General features: G+C 35.9%; 1 pseudogene; it reads right to left on the reverse strand.

Moving 5' to 3' along the window:
* Window positions 1-947: 947 nt before the first annotated feature.
* On the reverse strand, window positions 948-5,071 carry LOC138328338 (heat shock 70 kDa protein 12B-like; annotated as a pseudogene).
* Window positions 5,072-6,222: the final 1,151 nt, after the last annotated feature.

The following is a 6,222-nucleotide window of genomic DNA, read 5'->3' on the forward strand; positions in this document are numbered from 1 at the left end:
GGGCCCCGCCCCTCCTGCCCCTGCGGGGTCAGAGCTAAATTTATACAAGTTCTGGTACCTTTCTCCCAAGGATGTTTGTGGCCAAATATGGTTAAAATCCATGCAGAACTCTAGGACAAGTAACGATTTACATGATTTACCTTTATTTTCCCTATTGGACCCCGCCCCTCCTGCCTCCAGGAGGTCAGAGCCAAAATTTATATAAATTCTGTTCCCCTTATCCCAAGGATGTTTGTGGCCAAATTTGGTTACAACCCATGCAGAACTCTAGGACAAGTAGCAATTTACAGGATTTACCTCAAATTTCCCTATTGGGCCCCGCCCCTCCTGCCCCCGAGTGGTCAGAGCCAAAATTTATACAAGTTCTGTTCCGCTTCTCCCAAGGATGTTTGTGGCCAAATTTGGTTACAATCCATGCAGAACTCTAGGACAAGTAGCGATTGATAGGATTTACCTCTATTTCCCCTATTGGGCCCCGCCCCTCCTGCCCCCGGGGGGTCAGAGCCAAAATTTATACAAGTTCTGTTCCCCTTCTCCCACGGATGTTTGTGGCCAATTTTGGTTATAATCTATGGAGAACTCTAGAACAAGTAGCGATTTACAGGATTTACCTCAAGGCTTTGTATATACCAATTGTTCCCCCATAATTTTTGAAAAGTAACCGGTCAGAATGACCCGCCTTGTGTGTAGACGAATCGATGTACAATATACCACGATGTTTATGTGTAATCACTAAATTGCTCCTAATTGCGAAAATGATCTTTTATTCTTCTACACTGAAAAAGTCATGCAAGCCAATAGACAGTTCGAGTGATCTCATAGGGTTGTTTATGTTTTCAAACTCGATTTATTGTTTCCATTTCTCAGACTCATCGAAAAGAATTAATCTTTCGACACGTTGAAGATCCGCTGCTATTCTAATCACCTCAATATAAACATTGTATGTCTGTTATTTGCACATATTACAAAAAGTCGAACCCCGCGGTTACTTTCTCTCCAGTATTTTCGCTGGTGGCTTTCACCTCTCGAGTTCAGTGTTACTGAAGGTCATCTGTGCTGTAAAGGACCTATCAAGTCCTTTAGACGTGTCGGGCATGGCGACCGTAAGTTGTCCTTTTTTGGTACATGAAGGGTCCGTCACGTACATAGGTTCCTTTTCTGTAGACGCATATACACGGAATGTTCCTGAAGTTTGATCATGTTCTGTCGCACTGTAAGATCGCACTACTTGCGGTTTTCCGATATCAATAGAATCTCCTATTCGTACATGAACACTGAATATGTTTGAACAATACACCCTTCCATCTGACTTCACAACACGCTTGGAAATGTCATGGAATCCATTTTTAAACGGATTTGACACATTTACACCGTATGTGTATTTACAAACCCGTGACTTGATGGCCCTTGGTTTGTGTCCGAAGATAACAGCGCCTTTCAGAACTGCAAGTCCGGCGTCTTGTGGAACAATCATTCGGAGCCTTGGGAAGTTTCTTTTAATTTCATTCTGAAGGACGAGGGACTCCGAAAACCCTCCAACTATCAGAATACTTGTCACTCCTCTCGCAGAAGGCTCTCTCAAAAGCTTCTTCAAATGGTCTACGATGTGCCGTGCCGGGTCCTTAAAGAGTTCTTTTGCTCTATCGCCGTTCATCCGCAGCTTATCACCAACAAGAGCCATGGTCCGATTGAGATTTGATTTCGATTTTACAATGGTTGCATTGTCCTGTCTATTCTCATATCTACAAACATCATTCATGGTTGTTGGAACCTTGAATGTAGTGTTTTCATCAGAACGTGCATCGGGCTTTATTGTTCGTTTTTCTCTTCGAAATCGCGGAAAAACTCGATCATGTCTGCTATGTTGTTTTCCATAAATCTGTAAAATGCGCCATTATCAATTATTCCTGATAGGAGAAGTTGGAAGGCGTGGTCTACCTTGGTACCTCCCCAGTCTCCACCATTGGCCTTTCGGATTTCCTTCAGAGACCCATCCCGCTGTACCTCATGGACATTAATGTATATAGTCCTTCCTAGAAATTGAAGTATTTAATACATGTAGCAACAATTTTAGAAGCGTAATCATACATCCAAATTTACAGCCACTGTTATCTTGGTTTTGAACACAATTACCAATGCTTCTCTCAGTGTTAAAATAATGTCCAAATCAATAATCAAAATAAACATTTGATCTGCCGCTCATTTGATGCTCTCATACAGGCTTCAAACACCAATTTACCCTCTGTATGTCATCAAATAATTAAAAATTAAAGTATGACAGACATTTACTGAGTCTCTAGCTAGCCGGCATTATACGGAAGGTGGATGGAAAGTAGTGAATGATTTAAAATAATGTATGGTGACACTAAGTTAAAGGCATTCGCACCTTACCTACTCCAGCGTCTAACACAACGTACTTTGACCCAGAATTAAATGCCTTCATTCCACCCTCTCCTTTCCGTTCCTGAAGAAGGTATTTGCAGTTAAGAGATGCAGCTTCCGGTTCCAGAGCTATTTTAGATGATCCCCTTTAATACCGGCCTTCGAAAAAAAACCCTGATTTCATATTTCTATTTTGAGGGGATTTTGCTGGACATGATTTAGGTCACTGTATACATTATACTGTAGATAGTATGAGTTTGATAACGTTGAAGCAACGCCAAAAGGGGAGTTTTTAAACTTCCGAAGCATAAATTACTCGTATAAAACCTTAACGCCACAGCAGCCTCCCGCATAAACTGTTTTGAGGCGTCAGACCAGATTGCCGGGACAGTGAGGACCAAGAGGATATCCGAGGTCTTTATACCTGTCATCTGTTTATTGCATGTCGTCATCATATGGTCCTTGAGCTACTTTATTACTGCTGTAAACACATTGATCGCCTGCATTGACTGGCCCTGGTCGTCTTCTATCTTAAAGCTTCGGTTTAAGCACTGAATAGTAATTAAATATTTAAAACAAATTATAAACGATATATATTAAATAATAAACCTTTATATGTGAAACGAATGTATTACCTGGCACTTGTTACTAAATACTTGCCTTTTTATATTATATTTGCATATTATGTGTTTAATACCAAAGTCCGAGTTGCACCCAGGTAATTAGAACGAATATAGGTACCCGGCCTACTATACCTTTCGGCCGGATACGAAATGGTGTAAATGTGTCCTTGTGGAGCACTGCCTCAGAAAATTACTCTGACACAATATTCTACACTTTTTGTATGTTTTCAATTGTTATGCATTTATATTATATGCATTATATACATGCTTTTATTGATTATTTTGCCCAAAATTAACATAACGGTTATTCTCCTATTTTTTCAAACAATGTTTTGAAATAAAATTCGTTAAAATTGAAATCATTCTTAATATTTACCGCACCGCTCACAAGACGTCAAGTTCACAATTGGTAGACTTGTCATATAAAGATGACACCATTATTTTCTAAAACACATTTAAGCCACAATATTATTTTTTTCAGCTACCAGATAATATATTCTACTTGGATTTTGTCAAATCTTTAAAAATATATAATGCTATTTTTCGTATCAAATTGATTAATACCTGAACAAGTACATTTTTTTTATTTATGTATTTATTTATTAATTTTTGTCTTTTAATGTATTCTTAGGAAATTAATTAATCAATACTGTTCATGTTGGAAATAATTGATTGCATATATATAAAATGAAACTTATTATGTTACTTGTTATTGCGATTTTTGTCGTGGTATATCGACATTCCTTTGTCTATATGTATAAGTTATCTTTACCTGCTGTCAAAGAATGTAAACGTATATAGGAATATAGTACATACTTAAGCAATAAAAAGTGATTTTGTAAAAGAAAGAAATTATAAAGATAATGATATAATAAACATATTGTTTTATATGTAAAAAATGTATTATAAAAACGAGGTTTCTAGAGGAGAACACATCACTTTGTGTTCATAAAGTTGCATCTTAAACCGTCGGAAGTAACGCCATCCATTCTGTTCCTCATCTAGAGCCAGATCAGAATACTTATCTTCAGCCTCATATCCAAAGGAGTGGAATGTTCCGTCGGGCTTAAAGAGAACCCACGTGGATGTCTTCAAGGACATTAGTGTCGCTGCTCCGCTGTCCAGGTGTTGGCGGAAACTTTCAATGGGTCTCGCTTATAGTCATTTAGGGAAGAGAATGCGTACCCCGAGCACGTGGTTCCGAAGTCAATCGCGGCAACAAATAGATGTTCTGAAGAAGCCATGCTGGAATTTCTAAAGTAAACAACAAACATTTATTATCTGAAAAGTTAAAGAAAATTTAATATACATGTAGTGTAGATGCGTGCTTGATAAATCAATTGAGTATATTAAACATTTCAAGTATATTATGTTAAATGTGAAGAAAAGTAATATATTCTAGATGAATGTTTCATAAATAGGTATAAAAATATCATTTTAAAGTCCCAATATCCGTATATGTCTATTTTGTCATGATTTAGAAGAATTTGAAAAACAATCCTGTTGTAAATCATGCAAAGACAGGACTAAATCGAATTCAAGATCGGCGATATTGATTCGGAAATTTTTGATAAAAAAAATCAAATAAATATTAAACATCGCTAGGTGGCTCCCGTTTAGTCAAACAAGCCGAAGTTAGCCGACATTGTAACGTTGTTGCCGAAAATGTCATGTGACTACCGTAACTACATAACGTCTGTGTTTGGGTTTGGACAAATACGATGCTGACACTGAAAACGTCTTACATGTCTGATGTCTCATCTCTGAGTGCTAAAAAAAACAAAAAACATAACGTCTGTCCGAAGTCTTCCGAGAACGGGTCATGACCTTTCCTACTTCCTTTCGGCAATAATCGTAACTTCTATGGTGACCAGTTTCAAATGAAAACATGTTTACAAGTATCGACTTTCAACAGCTACTGCACCAAAGTTCTTAAGAAATCCTTATTGATATTCTTAGATAAAACTTTATTTCAACAAAAACTACAATTACTAACAATATTACTAAACTAAAAAATGAAAAGGAAGAATTACTGACAAAACAAGAAGACATAATCAAATATGAGAAACAGTTCTATGAAAAAATGTATACATCAAAAAACCCAAATGTAGATGACATAAAGCAGTATTTAGGTTCAATAAATTTTGAAACGATACTATCTGAGGAAGATAGCAATAAATGTGAAGGTTTATTAATTGAAAATGAATGCTATATAGCTATAAATAAGATGAAATTAAACAAAGCTCCAGGCTCAGATGGATTAACAATAGAATTTTACAAAATATTTTGGCCACATTTAAAAGAAATGTTTAATAGATTGTCTAAATGAAGGCTATTTACAAAATCAACTAGCATATTCACAGAGAGTAGGAATATTATCATTAATGTTTAAAAAAAATGATCCATTAGACTTAAATAATTGGCGACCATTGACACTTCTAAATATAGATTATAAGATATTAGCTCATTGTCTATCTGAAAGAATAAAACCCATCCTACCTAAAATAATAAATACTGATCAGAATGGCTTTATCAAAGGGCGCGACATAAGATATAGCATTAGACTTATTCAGGATATAATAGAATATGCCGAGAAATTTAATATTACTGGATCTATACTATTTTTAGATTTTGCCAAGGCATTTGATTCAATAGAATGGGAATTTATGTTTCATACTTTGAAAAAATTTGGATTTAAAGAAAGTTTTATGAAATGGGTTTCAGTCCTATACAGTGATATATATTGCATAATAACAAACAATGGATGGCTATCAGAACCAGTAAAGATTATGCGCGGAATCCGTCAAGGATGTCCGTTATCAGCTCTACTTTTTGTAATAACAGTCGAGACATTATCAATGAAAATGAGACAAGATATCAATATTCATGGAATCCAAATTAAAAATTCACAAGAAAGACATTTTAAAATCTCACAACTAGCAGATGACACCACCCTCTTCTTGAAACATAAAAAAGACATAACTGCAGCCCTAAATGCTATAGAGATATTTGGTAGTCTTTCAGGATTAATCCTAAATAGAAAAAAAATCACTAGGTCTCAAATTAGGAATTAACAAAATGAACACAGAAGATGACTTTGAAGGAATTGATTGGTCACAAAGTGAAATAAAAGCACTAGGAGTATACTTTGGGCTTAATGCTATTAAAACATCTCAAATCAACTGGGAAAGTAAGATTGAAAAAATAAATAAATTAG

The sequence above is a fragment of the Argopecten irradians genome, chromosome 7, assembly GCF_041381155.1.
Source record: "Argopecten irradians isolate NY chromosome 7, Ai_NY, whole genome shotgun sequence".
NCBI classification, from domain to species: domain Eukaryota; kingdom Metazoa; phylum Mollusca; class Bivalvia; order Pectinida; family Pectinidae; genus Argopecten; species Argopecten irradians.